Here is a 14928-nt window from a genome sequence, read left to right as displayed (position 1 = left end):
GCTTCCTTTCACATCCCTCTATCCAACTACCTCCACTGCTTGATAATCTAGTCAAAGTGCATGAGCTTGTCAGCATTGCATGAAATGCATTTCTGTACTTTGTAGCTTAATATTCACATATAAGAGATATTCTGGTATTTCTAAATTTCCCTCTTTTTTCTCTAAACATAACAGCCTGTACCTCCATCTATATAGAAAAATGCGATAGTTACCTTGTCTTATAATTGAGTCATATTTAATTATGTTTATACTACATTTTCTTTATTAACTCATCAGCCACTAAATATTTGGTTAATTTTAAATCTTTTTATTGTAAGTAGCACTGTAGTGAACATAGATACATATATATATAGCTTTTGTATTGATAACTAAATACTCTCGGAATAAATACCAAAGACTGGAGTTACTGGACAGTATGGAATTTCCATCTTAATTTTTTGTTTGTTTTCCATAGGGGCTTAATCAGAAGATATTCCCACCAATAGTGAATGAAGGTACCTTTCTTTTATTTTTAAGCCACTTAACTGAGGACATTTATTGCTTGTGTTCTTTTTTATTTAGTTTTATTTTTGTGGCTGCAACCATCTGTGTTCAGGGTTTATTTCTGGCTCTGTTCTCAGAGATCATTGCAGACAGGACTTGAAGTGTCATATGTTGTTACAGAATTCAAACCGAGGTCAGCTCCATATGAAGCAAACACTTATCATCTGTACTATCTTCTGATCCCTCTTTTCTTTTAATATGCTTTCCTCAGTGGTGAGAATTGTTTAGATTTGCATTCCTGTCATATCAGGTAGTATTGAACAGTTTATTCATATGCCTATTAGCCATCTGTATTACTTTTTTGGGGAAGTGTCTATTCATTGCCTCCATTTTGAATGGGTCCTAGACTTTGACTTTCCTTTGATGGTCCTGCTGGCTGTCATACTGTGGTGACTCTGGGTTTTGTGTCATGGATAATGACCTGTGGAGAAGGCTTGTGAGGAGACAGCTGGGGTCCCAACAAGTACCCTGCCTTCTGGATTTGAATAACACAGAAGGCAAGGCTCCCTTGCTAGCCAGGAGAGGTTGTCTAGAAAAGTGTGACTCAACTGCAGTTGGCTTTGCTATTGACCTGGAATGGATGGGGCTTGTTTTAGCAATGGGGTCTCCCTGTCAGATTTCTGGAAGCTATAGTAATTCCTACTGCTAACTTCAACACCTGTGCTCATTTCAGTCTCTTGCCACCTGTTCATATGTTGTGAAAATAGAATTCTAGAGATGGAAAATCAGGACTTGGCACAATCCTCATTTTCTTGGGCAGTGTTGGTTAGCTGAGAAGCATGCAACTGAGACTTATTTCCTATGCCCTGGTCCGTACACATCCTCTTTCCTTGTTGCAGCTTTGACTCGGAGATAAATCTCTTGGAGATTTTACCACAGTGAGGTAAATCTCTTATTCTGCTTTCTGCTCTTTTCTTCTACCGACTCCCCCTAATCACTCAGAAGGGACATGTAACCTCAAGCAATTAATCTGATTTCTAACTTGGCAGCTCACAGGGAAAACACTGACTGAAGGCCTCAAATTTGATTTCTTTTTTTATGAACTATAAAACACACTCAAAAGAAATAGAGTACTTTGCAATTACTCATTCCCTGGTATATTGTTTCAAGTCTATCTCCAACGATCTCTACTGGATCAGAAGTCTAGGGTTTCTAATAAAAGAGATTTTTTTTTTGTTTTACTATTCAGCATTTCAAACATATAATGTGTCTCTAATGTTTTGTCATTTTAACAATTATTGTTTTCTCATTTTAACAAGGCTGGAATGATAGCACAGCGGTAGGGTGTTTGCTGTGCACGGGTCTGACTTGGCCAACACAGGTTCGATTCCTCCACCCCTCTTGGAGAGCCCGGCAAGCTACTGAGAGTATCTTGCCTGCACGGCAAAGCCTGGCAAGCTCCTCGTGATGTATTCGATATGCCAAACACAGTAACAAGTGTCACAATGGACACATTACTGGGCCTGCTTGAGCAAAGCGATGAACAATGGGAGGACAGTGACAGTGACATTTTAACAAAAATGATGACCAAAGTAGTAGCTACATATAGATAAAGTAATAATCAATATAAACTATGTGATGGCTATAATAATGATCCCTTATATCCTGAGTTCTAGCCTTCTCTGCTATGTATATTACAACTATAATCTCTTATTTTCCAGAGCCCAAGTGGAATAATTTGAGTGTGAATGTTCCATAGATTATCTTACTGTATTTTAGAGATTAAAGAACTAAACATTAGTCTAGAGGAGTAGCAAATGATAGAAAAATTCACCAAGATGTCTCTAGTTTTACACTTACAACTACACCTCGTTGCCTCAGTTTCTAAAGTACATCAGTGCCTATAAACTATTTTTATAAAGCTGTCATCATGTACAAAATTTACCTGCAAAATCAGGTAATGAGGCTAAACAGCATAAAAATAGTTATGCATTTCCACATCAGCTTTTCTAGAAAAGCCTGAATATGCCAATAGCTCTAATTTTATAAGCATTAAGATATAATATTTGCTCGAGCGGGCCCAGTAACGTCTCCATTGGAGACTTTGTTGTTACTGTGTCTGGCATATCGAATACTCTCGGTAGCTTGCCGGGCTCTCTGAGAGGGGCAGAGGAATCGAACTCGCGTTGACCATGTTGGCTGCGTGCAAGGCAAATGCCCTACCGCTGAGCTATCGAGCAAGATATAATATACCTTTTCCTATGGCTTCTAAAAATAGGGAAAAATACCTCCTTTTTGTTCTGTTTAAATATTAATTTGGTGTCATATTCAATATATGACTCTACTCATTCTGCACGCAAATGGAAGATACTGAAATTAAATGACTTACTGGTATTGTGCTATATATATGTATATATATATATAGGTATGCGTGTGTATGTGTATGTGTGTGTGATTTTAATCACTTAACTTCCCGTTAGTCGTCGATTTGCTCGAGCGGGCGCCAGTAACGTCTCCATTTGTCCTGTCCCGTGCTAGTGTAGCCCAATGGCATCTGTTTGCTCTGGGAACATGAAGAGCCTCAAACCGATCGTTCATGATCTTGACAAAGAAGTCTGACCATCTGGTAGGTGGGCGGCCACGCGGTCTTTTGACATCCCGTGGAATCCAGTCAGTAACAGCTCTAGTCCAGCGGTCGTCTTTAAATCTCATTACGTGACCAGCCCATCTGATTTTTGACACCTTGGCAAATGAGACAGCGTCACTGATTCTTGATCATCGACGGATGTCGGAACTCCAGATTCTTTCTCTCATTTGAGTGAAACGTGATATTCCAAGCATAGCTCTTTCTATTCTTCTTTGGGAGACCTGAATAGTGTTCTCATCCTGTTTGCGTAGGGCCCAGGTCTCTGAGGCATATGTTAATGCAGGAAGAAGAGTGGAATCAAAGAGATGTGCCCGGAGCCAGAGGTTTTTCGTCCTCTTAACTATTTCTTCGACATTCTTGAAGGTGTTCCAAGTCGCTCTCTTCCTCCTGCGCAGCTCAGGTGCCAGATCATTTGTCATGTTGACTTCTCGACCTAGGTACACATAGCTGTTGCATTCGGAGATGGTCATTCCATTGAGAGCAAATGGGGCATCAAGAACGAGGCTGTGTCTCATAAACATTGTCTTCGTAAGATTCAGCTGTAGTCCTACCTTTCCACACTCACGGTCAAAGTCGGCCAGCATTTGTGCCGCTTGACTGATGTTTGGTGTTAATAAAACAATGTCATCATCAAAGCGGAGGTGGTGTAGTTGACGACCATCTATCTTCACTCCCATTCCTTCCCATTCCAGTCTTTGCATGATGTTCTCGAGGGTGGCACTGAAGAATTTCGTGAAATGATATCACCCTGCAGAACCCCTCTCTTGACATCAATGATTAATTCTTTGTAGAATGGTGAGTTCCTGGTAGTGAATCTCTAATACAGCTCATGGAGGATCCTGATGTATTGGGCTTGAATGCCCTGATTGGCTAGGGCTTCAATGACCTCTTCCATCTCAACAGAATCAAAGGCCTTCTTTAAATCAATGAACGTTAAACAGAGCAGCATCTTGAACTCCCGAGTAACCTCAATGACCTTGGTTATTGTGTGGATATGGTCAATGGTGCTGAATCCTTTCGGAACCTGGCTTGCTCGCATGGTTGTCCTTCATCTAGTGTTCTGCCATTCCTATTTAGGATGACTCGAGCGAACAACTTGTAGATGGCAGACAATATGCAGATCGGGCGATAGTTGCCAATGTCATGGATGTCTCCCTTCTTGAACAGTAGTACGGTCCTGCTGGTTTTCCATTGGGACGGAACCCTGCATTCAGACAGGTAGCGTGTGAAGAGCCGAGCCAGTGTATTGATGAGTACTGACGGCAGGTTCTTCAGTTGTTCAGGTCTGACGTTGTCTGGGCCGGGTGCTGTTCATGTCTTTACCGACAAAATGGCGTGTCGGATTTCAGAAGGGAGAACGTTGGGAACGACATATCCATCCTGTGGAATTTGGTATGTCAGCAAGTGGATATGGCTATCGAAGAGATTTGAGTAGAAGTCATGGATAATCTTCTCCATTGCCATTCTGGAGGATGTGATGATTCCAACAGGACGTTGGAGGGCAGTCATCTTGGTCTTGTAGTTGGCAAAGGACAGGTGCGCGTTGCAACTACTTTTCCCGGCTTCTGCCGCATCTACCAGCACTTCTGCTCTTCTCTCTTTGAGGTCTTCCTTGATCGCATCTCTGCACTGCTTTGCGAGCTCGGACGTTAGCTTGCGTTTGCCTGAGGCATGCGTCAAACCACACTGGCGAATAAGCTCAAGAGTTTTCGAAGACAGGCGTTTTTTTGTGGCTATCTCTCTCTTGGCATTCCTCGCACATTCATTGAGGTGCTGTACCAGTCGATGGTATTCCTCGTCAATGTTTTGAACAATGGCATCTTCCCATGTTGTCACAATAGTGCCAAAGAGCTCCCAGTTGGTGGTCGTTCTGGGAGTTCTCTTTTTAAACTTTGCAGCCCTTTCTCCCTGCTCTGTGAAGTAGAATTTTGCACGAAGGGGACGGTGGTCCGATCCCGTTTGGAATTTTGGGACAACAGCGACATCAGTCAGGCAAAACTGTCCATTGAATATGATGTGGTCTATTTCGTTGTGGAATCATCCACCGGGAGACTCCCATGTCCAACGTTTAGATTCTGCCTTCTGGAACTGTAAGTTACCATGGATGGTCTTGGTCGACATGATGAACTCAGACAGTCTCTCACCCTGTTTGTTCCATTCTAGGCCATGGGTCCCAATGTGAAGTTCTTCAGTTGATCTTCTCGGTCCTATCTTGGCATTAAAATCACCCACAATGATCATGTAGAAGGTGTGGTCTTCTTTATAGAACTTCTCCAGCTCCATGTAGAACTTCTCAATTTCTCTTTCATCATAATGAGATGTTGGTGCGTAGACAACAAAGATAGAAACTGCCGGTAGTGAGCCACATCTATTCAAATATAAACGTCCGATTCCGGTTGTTAGGCATTCGAATGAATAAATGCTCATGGCCAAGTTTGTGTTGACAAGGACACCAACGCCTCCGACACCTTTTTTATCACATGTTCCGAGGAACAATTCTCCAGTGTCGAAAACGGCATGGTGAGATTCATGCCTTCTTGTCTCGGTCAGACCAATGATGTCATACTTGATCATTCAAGTGTGTGTGATGTTACAGAACATTATTAGACAAGAAATTGTTTCTTTTATCTTTGTGCTTTGTTTTTTTGGGAGGTGGCCACATTTGGTTCTTACATGGAGTTTACTCCTCAATCTACACTCAGGGATCACTTCTGGAGTTCTTGAGGGACCATCTGAAAGCCAAGAATCAAAATAGTGCTGGCAGTGGGGCAAGATGTGTCTTATTCTCTACATAATCTCTTTCTGGTCATTTTATAATTTCTGTCCAGGGTTAGGCAAGTGTATATGAGGAGGTATGGGGGGATAAGGAGGCATTACTCTTGGATCAATATTTTATTTCTATTTTGTTTTGAACTTGGCTGCCATGGTGGTTGATGTTAATTTGATCTCAAAACTATGCTCTGTGCAAGAAGTATCCCTTGGCGAAAGTGCACTATATTATAGATAACTTATCTTCAGAACCTACTTGCTGTGTGTATTAAATCAGGACTGAGATTGAAGAACAAGGCAGCTGTGACTGACTTAGAAAACTAGAAAAATTGAGGTGGGGAACTTGTTCCTCAGATCTTTCTGAGTGTGCAGCAGATAACATTGTTTGCCTCATCTAAAATTCTGAGACAGTTCAATTCCATTTCTGCTTTAGATACTTTTGGATGAAGAGTTTGGGTTAGGTAGAGGAAATAGGAATAGAATTACTGATTTTCAAGGGCATCCAGCTCCTGAACAATTGCATTCAATGATTCTACGCATTCTCCCTAGGGTCTAAGAACAATCTGGAATTAGCGGTCCTTGACAACAGCTAATGAGAATGAGCAGATTCTTTCAGATTCCCCTTTTGTGGCAATTGGATTCAACATTTACAAGGCTGGCAAATCAGCACCAATAATCTCTTCTTTGAATGAATGAAAGGATTTTCTGGCCTTGAGCATTCCTGTGCTGTTAAGAGAGTCAGATAAAGAAATGAGCTGTAATCATGCCAATAATAGCTGTGACCTAGAGAGAGGACTGAATAATATGCTATATTTGTAGTCTTCACTTCAGACTTCTGGAATGGATTCTTCCACCATCATCTTTATCTGTATCTCCCCCATTTTATAAATGAGAAATCTGGTGCACAGGGAGGCTACAACTTTTGCCTGTGACACATATGACTGTTCCTGTTGTTATGAGCTCAACTATTATATACCTTTCTCCTCGGACAGAATAAGTACTATAAGATACGATTTTTGAATTCAGAGTTACTCTTATAAAGTGTTCTTATTCTGAATCCTATAAAAAAGCTGGTTTATAATTTGTCACATCTTTAGATTATGCCTATTGTTTTCACTTATGAGTTGAAAAATTGTCATTTAGCATGGTTTAGTATGTACTGTAGTGTGTGAGAAAAAAGATATTACTTCCTGGTTGAGGTGAACTATAAGGTCTGGATTCCTGGATTAGAATTTATTTTTAAAAATTACTCAATTTTTAAAAATTATTGAATCACCATGGGTTACAATTACAAAGCTTTCATGATTGAATTTCAGTCATACAATGATCAAACACCCATTGCTCCACCAGTGTACATTTTTCACCACCAATGTTCCCTGTATCTCTCCTGCCACTCCACCTCACCACCCCCTGCATCTATGGCATGCATCTTCCTTTTTACTTTCACTCTACTTTGGGACATTATGGTTTGCAATACAGATACTGAGAGGCCATCATGTTTTGTCCTTTATCTACTTTCGGCACACACATCTCCCATCCTGAGCGATCTCTCCAATCATCACTGAATTAGTGATCTCTAAGTGCTTTTTCCCCCAGCTCATGAGGCAGGCTTCCCACTGTGGAGCAATCTTCCTGGCCCTTGTCTCTAGTTTCCTTGGATGTTAATCTCACCATGAATTACAAAGTTACAGAGTTATTTACTGGTGTGTTTCAGGAGTACAATTTTCTAACACCAACCCCTTAATCAGTGTCTGCTTCTACCAGTGGATTAGAATTTATTTTGTAGAGGTTAAAAAGATAGTAGAAGATTTAAGGTACTTAATTGCCTTATATACAGGCAAACTTGGATTGACCTCCAACAGCAGAGAATGATCCTGGGCACAGAGATCTGAGTAACTCCTGAATATTTCGAGGTGTGGCCCAAACTTCTCATCCCAAAACTAATTTATTTTATAATTGTGACCCCAGAGAAATAATTTGTGTTCCTCTTACATAAAATTTAAGATAATAATAACACTACTTCTATTGGGTTACTATGGGATGCTTTAATTATTCAAATAAATTCAAATAGTGTTGACAGAAAACAGAATATCTTCTTTTGTTATGGTTATTGTCCCAATTTTTAAGCTAAAAAGGAATAAAATGATTTCAATGTAATAGTAATAGTCTAGACGGAGAGAGAAATGAATTACTCCAATATATTTTATGAGAGAAATTGGTTGAGATTCTTTCTTCTTTCTTTCTTTCTTTCTTTCTTTCTTTCTCTTTTTCCTTTTTTCTTTCTTTCTTTCAAAGTTATTTATTTAGTCTTTTAAATTGAATTACCTTGAGATACACAGTTATAAAGTTATCCATGGTTGAGTTTGACTTCATACAATGTTAAAATACTCTTCCCATCACCAGTGTATATCCCTATAGCCACTGTTCCCAGTTTCCCTCCTGCTTCCCCCACACACACCCATTCTACCTCCGTGGCAGGCACTTTTCTGGCTGTGATTCCTTAAACCTTTAAAAAGTAAAGTGAAGTAAAGGCCCTCCCGTTGATCGTCGATTTGCTCGAGCGGGCCCAGTAACGTCTCCATTGGAGACTTTGTTGTTACTGTGTCTGGCATATCGAATACTCTCGGTAGCTTGCCGGGCTCTCCGAGAGGGGCGGAGGAATCGAACTCGGGTCGGCCATGTTGGCTGCGTGCAAGGCAGACGCCCTACCCGCTGTGCTATCGCTCCAGCCCTAAAAATCCACAAATTTTAAATACTTTCTTAGTACTCTGTATCTGACAAAACCGCATATATACATTTTAATTAATTTATTTATTTAATTTAGGTAGTACACATAGCTGATATAAAAATTATTCCTATTAGGTGATCAGAACTTGATGAAAAAATCTTGCACAAAATTTGCAGAACCTGTTTATGTCAACTCTTCTACAAAATTGTAGAACGTGAGGCCGCCCATTATTTTCCTTTGGATATATTTTAGAAAACATTAACTTGAAATTATAATTAACACTGCTGTTAATTGGTGCTATAAAGTATGTGAAAATAATACCCCATTACTGATTAAAATATCATTAATTGAATTTCTGCTCTTAATTTGCTTGGGGTAAAAATGTCATTATAAGAAGTAAAAAGACTGCTATATGTGCTATATGATTTTCTATAATTCAGTTCTGATTTATATTAGATGGTAATAACTATTTACAATTGAATATATATCTAGCTTTTGGAATCTACAAACATATGTCCAGGTGACCTAGTGCCACTTTCTCTAAAACTCAGTGAACTGGCCATGTGTTAAAGTTTTTGGGTCTGTGATATGGGACTGCACAGGCCCAGTAGTGCTATGGACCACCAGATCACCTGAGAATGTCCAGGGGTTACCAAATATGCACCAAGTGGTGCTCAGAGACCCTGCATTCCAAGGATGCATTAGCTGTGGGACCACATGCCTGCAAGACAAGTGCTTCTTTTTGGAACATTCTTCCCAACCCCATATCTCAGTTTTAAAATAACTCATTCATGAATACATTTGAGGATCACTGTTTATCAATATGGATAACGAAGATATCCATGATAAGTGTTAGACAGTGCTTATGACACTTTGTTTTAACTCTACTTCTGCATAATACAAACATATATCATAAAGTCAAATCCATGAGAAGACCAAGAAGTATCTGAGCTCAAGTAAATTAATACCCTTTTACTCTTTTTCTCTTTTCTTTTTTTGTCTTGGGGACTTTACTTCTCTATCTGAAGACATCTATAGGTTTAACCAGTAAAACATTGCATTTTATATCTCTATTTCACAGATAGTTTATTTATAACCTTGAGAATAAGTAAGCTAAATTTACTTTGCAAAACTAAAAATGCCGTGCACTACAAAACATGATGTAATTTATCTGCTTAAACTACCACTCTTTTAAGTCTTTAAATGATGTCAACAAATAATGTAATCATCTGGACTGTGTTAATGTCCTATTCATTTAAGGAAATTGATAATATAGTACCCTTAAAATGTTTATTCTAACTATAAATGTGCGATTTTACTTGAAAGTTAGTTTATAACATTTTATGAATTATTGATAAGATAGTTAACTTATACTCTACATTTTTATCTAAAGAACTAATGTCCTCACTTAAAGGAAAAGTAAGTAAGCATATCCACTGTTCCTAAATTAAAAGTATGATCACGATCATGACCATCCTATTGTTCATCGATTGCCTCGAGCAGGCCCCAGTAATGACTCCTTCGTTCTACCCCTGAGATTTTTAAAAAGTGCCATATTCAAGGCTCTTTCAGGCTTAGGGGAATGAGACCCATCATTGTTACTGGTATTTGCCATATTGGGTATGCCACGGGGAGTTTGCCAGACTCTGCTGTGAGGGCAGGTTACATTTCGTAGCCTGCCGGTTTGTCCAAAGTAAAAATGAGATAATAAGATGTCCCGAAGCCACATTTGCATTTGTGGCTGCAGGCTTCTGGGAGCTGGGTTTTATAGTCTCTGGATCTTGGCTGTTGATGGGACTACACAGCGCCGGGGGCCAGTTGGTGGGTGTGAGCCCTGCCTACTGGAAGGTGGAGGATCTGGGTGGAGGATGCTCAGCCCCAATCCGAGCAGGCTTGGAGATCTCAGCCCCGGGACCGATATGCCTTTGTTCCTCTGCCAGTACCTTCATGCGTGTGGAGAGTGGTCTCAGCATGGTTGTGGCTGGTTCTGGAGGTCTTTGGCTGCCGGAGCGCTGGTCGGGGTGGGGAGGGAAACTCAACCTGCCCCCCTCCAAGGGGTCCCAGTGAGGACAGCCAGGCACGGGGGCAGGAGACTCTGTGAGCTGTTCTCTTCTGGGAGCTGGGTTTTATAGTCTCTGGATCTTGGCCGTTGATGGGAACCTCCAGAACCAACCACAACCATGCTGAGACCACTCTCTACACGCATGAAGGTACTGGCAGAGGAACAAAGGCATGCGGGTCCTAGAGCTGAGATCTCCAAGCGTGCTCGGATCGGGGCTGAGCATCCTCCACCCAGATCCTCTACCTTCCAGTAGGCAGGGGTCACACCCACCAACTGGCCCCCTGGCACCGTGTAATCCCATCAACGGCCAAGATTCAGAGACTATAAAAGTATGATACAATAGTAAAATTACTAGGGAAAAAACTATCACATAATGTAATAGAAGTATGGATTTTTACTTAGAAAAGTTTGCTCTAAATAATGGCTTACTATTAAGTAGTGTTTGTGTGTTTCTTTTTTGTTTGTTTTTGTTTGTATTCACTTTGATCACATTGCTCAAAACATTTTACTATAAAATGAGCTTTCAGATGTAGAAACCAAAGGGAAAAAAACTAATTGTGGAATACTGGTGATCTACCATGGAGATTATTTGGGAAGAAGGAATTTTGTATTGCCTATAGGTAAAGTCCAAAAGATAACTCTATTAATAGGACTTTTAATTATTTTTTTCTAAATTTCTTTATATGTTAAACATTTTGCTTTGATCATTGAAGTTCTAGCCTATCCTAGAACAGTTGTGTTGTATAGTGGCTAAAAGTACTAATTTTCATAAAACAATCAGATTCTGCTTTTTTTTCTCTTTGTTTTGCATTCAGTGGGACACTGCATGGGTTTTCCTTCCAGCAATTCCCAGGTGACTGTACTTCTGGTTCAGTGGTTGGGCCCAAGAAGTGGTGTTACTCAGACCTTGAGATGCTAGAAATTACCTGGGCCACTCTGCAGGTCTTCAGGATTTGCCAGTGACACACCTCGTGGTTCTCAGGGAAAAGTCTGGTACCAAAATTGAACTGAGTTTAGTTGTATTCACGCAAATACTTTTTTCCCTGTCCTTTTTTTCTTTACCCATTGATTCAATTTCTTGTTGTCACCAACCAAATGAATGATCATAAGGCATTCATGCAACTCTCTCACCTTTTATCTAAAATAATAATAATAATAATAATAATAATAATAATAAAATACATGTATTCAATCTATACTTGTACAAGTATTTCATGTTTATAAGATGTTCACAATGTGAACTGGGTCTAAGTCTAGGGATCTGGAGACACTTTTCAATGGACTTAGAGAAAAATGATAGATAAATGAACTCTGGTTGCAATGAGGAAAGTAATGATGCTATTCCACCATTTATTTTAACTATAAATACTTAGTGCCATTAGGCCATGTATATTTTGTATCATAAAGTCAGAAAAATATCTTTGTAACAGATGTATAACCATGAAGACATTCTATCTGCTATATTAATGAGACAATTATGATTGATTTATTTCTTTCAGAGATAATTCCATAATCTATTGCTAGACCAATAGCGCTTCACAAATGCTTGAAGTGATTAAGCAGCTAACAAAATGAAATAAATACCATTGTAGTTTCCTGAAAATCTGCTTTTGTCACATCATTTCTCAAGTCATATCTATCACTCTCTGCATGACAAATTCACCTGACCAGTAAAGATTTTCTTTGCACATTCGTATTTCACAAATGCATGTTTATGGCAATAAATTAAAACTGAAGTGTTGGAAGTTTCATCTTTGTCCAAATATATACATGTCTTTATTCAAGCCACGTTTTGTGAAGAGTACAGTGTATTTCGTGCTGAAACTACACAAAACCAATTTTTCTTATCTAAGAGTTTCGATCCTTCACTGAGAGCCCTCCTGGAGTCCACTGATCAACATGCTGAACTGAATTTCACAGAAGCACACAGAGATCTCTAGGGAACTCCATCCAAAAGAGAAAAAAGCTCTTGATATTTTTCAGCCCCATATTCATTTGTTTTCATCAAAAAACCTTTCATTATCTCAGAAATAGAAATACATGTTAGGATTAATAGATAATGGCAGATAATATAAAATGTTGAAAATTTATTTAGAGGCTAACCAGTTGTTTTCAGGAAAGACACTTCCAAAATATTGTATATCTGTAGACATAGGCACACATAGGTAATTTTGGAGGTCTGTGATTTGAAATAACTTCTGGAGCAGTAAGAAAAAAGATGCAAGATAAATACATGAGAGACAATAAGAAACAGATGATTATTCTTGAGGCATTTCTGTTCAGAGAAGATGACTGTCATCTGAACTAAAATTAGAATGCATTTCTCTACCAGAGATGCCTCAGAATTTCTTGCACAGGCCTTTTGGCATCACTGACAAGGGAGCACATTTTTTAAAGATATGACTTAAAACTTGGCTTTCGTTTATAGTACAAATTCAGCAATGCAAAATAGAAAGCTGCTCAAGTTTCACTTGGCATTTCATTTTCTACATGATATCATTAGATTCTATTTGGCTGCTTTTAGCTACTGACAGCAAAGTACCTTGTATTGAATTTATTGTGAATTAGAAGATCATAGATGTGAAGTAAAAGAGTTTCCAATGTGCATTTATATAGGAGAGTATAGAATATTTAGAAGAAAAAAGTACAAGAGACTTCTATTTTTGAAATGCATATTTTTTTTTACTATTTGCTGGAGTGATAGCACAGCAGGTAGGGCATTTGCCTTGCACGCAGCCGACCTGGTTGGCCCAGGTTCGAATTCTCCACTCCTCTCGGAGAGTCCTGCAGGCTACTGAGAGTATCTCGCCCACATGGCATAGCCTGACAAGCTACCTGTGACATATATGATATGCCAAACACAGTAACAACAAGTCTCCCAATGGAGATGTTACTGAGCCTGCTCAAGCAAATTGATGAACAATGGAAGGACAGTGCTACAGTGCTTGCTCAACCCCAGGGATGATTTTTGTATAGTATATTTTTGTCTATCTAGGGGTTACAAGTACTTAAAGTGTTAAAAATAGTTTTCAAAATATTGTTTTAAAAATTATTGCTGCTTTATGTGTTTTGACAGATCTGAAATTTTACTATAAGTGCTACCATTTAAAAATGACTTTATGATTGAAAACAATTTAAAAGTAAAATTGTATTTAGATATATGAAGTTCTAGAACCTCAAAATCCAAAGTGCAATCATTTTTATGTTTAACTTCAGAGCCACACTTAACATTTGTGACATGTTTTGTGTCTGTCAAACTTGCTTTAAGTTTCTGTGTCATGAAATTAAACTCACATTAATGTTATCCCTTAAATAAGGTAAAATTAATAATAATATCAATATGGGACATCTATATATTTTTGAAAACTATTCATATGAGTACTATAGCTCCAGAAATAAATATACAATTCCTGAAAGAAACGCACCATTACTTTCAGGTATTGTGTTATTAAGAAGACTAAAAGTTAAAAAGAGTGATAGCAAACATGACACTTTTGAGTTGAATAAGCACTTTATGACAGAGGAAATCTAGTATTTACCTTCTTGTGAAAAAAAAGTATTTCTCAAATTACAGTTCCTAATTACTTACTATTCACTATATGTGATTTATTTATTTAAAACCTGAAAAACGGGTTTTATTTTTGGTTTTGTTTTAGTTTTGGCCATACCCAACTGTACTCAGGATTTACTCCTGGCTCTCTGTTCAGGGATCACACCTCACAGGACTCAGGGAACCATAATCTAGGAATCAAAATGAGGTCAGCTATATATGCAAGGCAAGCACCATAGCTGTTTTCCTATATTATCTCTTTGCCTAAAACTGTTATAATTTTAAGCATAAAATATTATTATGTGTTGAGAACATTGTATCTGTAAATGATTTTTATTTAAATATATTTGATAGGAGAGTTACATAAAAGTTCTTCTACCACAAAAAAGGAGTAATGCATTGGGAAAACATTGAGTGAAACAAGATAGTTCACATTTCTTAGTAGAAACTCTCAGTCCTTGGGATATATATATATATATATATATATATATATATATATAATTACTTGATCAGTATCTATCTTCCCACTAATGATTTTCAACCTTGTATCTTTATCAGAATTAATTCATGTTGTCAATAAGACATTAATGTTGCCTAGATTACATAACAGAGTTTAGCATTAATCCCAGAGTAGGGTCTGTATATAGAGATATTCAAAGCCCTTGAATTTGAAAACAATTCACTTAATT

General features: G+C 38.5%; 1 protein-coding gene across 5 annotated transcripts in view; it reads left to right on the top strand.

Moving 5' to 3' along the window:
- Positions 1–14928, top strand: part of LINGO2 (leucine rich repeat and Ig domain containing 2) — a 649774-nt gene that overhangs the window by 162822 nt on the left and 472024 nt on the right. For 3 of the 5 annotated variants that reach the window (XM_056117327.1, XM_056117328.1, XM_056117329.1), the window contains one exon: positions 455–494. The exons of the other annotated variants lie outside the window; for them this stretch is intronic. The gene's annotated coding sequence lies outside the window, so the exon portion shown is untranslated. The remainder of the gene's footprint in view (positions 1–454; positions 495–14928) is intronic. 5 annotated transcript variants of the gene reach the window in all.

Source organism: Sorex fumeus, unplaced genomic scaffold (genome assembly GCF_029834395.1).
Source record: "Sorex fumeus unplaced genomic scaffold, SorFum_2.1 ptg000034l, whole genome shotgun sequence".
NCBI lineage: Eukaryota > Metazoa > Chordata > Mammalia > Eulipotyphla > Soricidae > Sorex > Sorex fumeus.
Note: the sequence above shows the minus strand (reverse complement) of the source record. Positions and strands in the feature narration are given on the sequence as shown.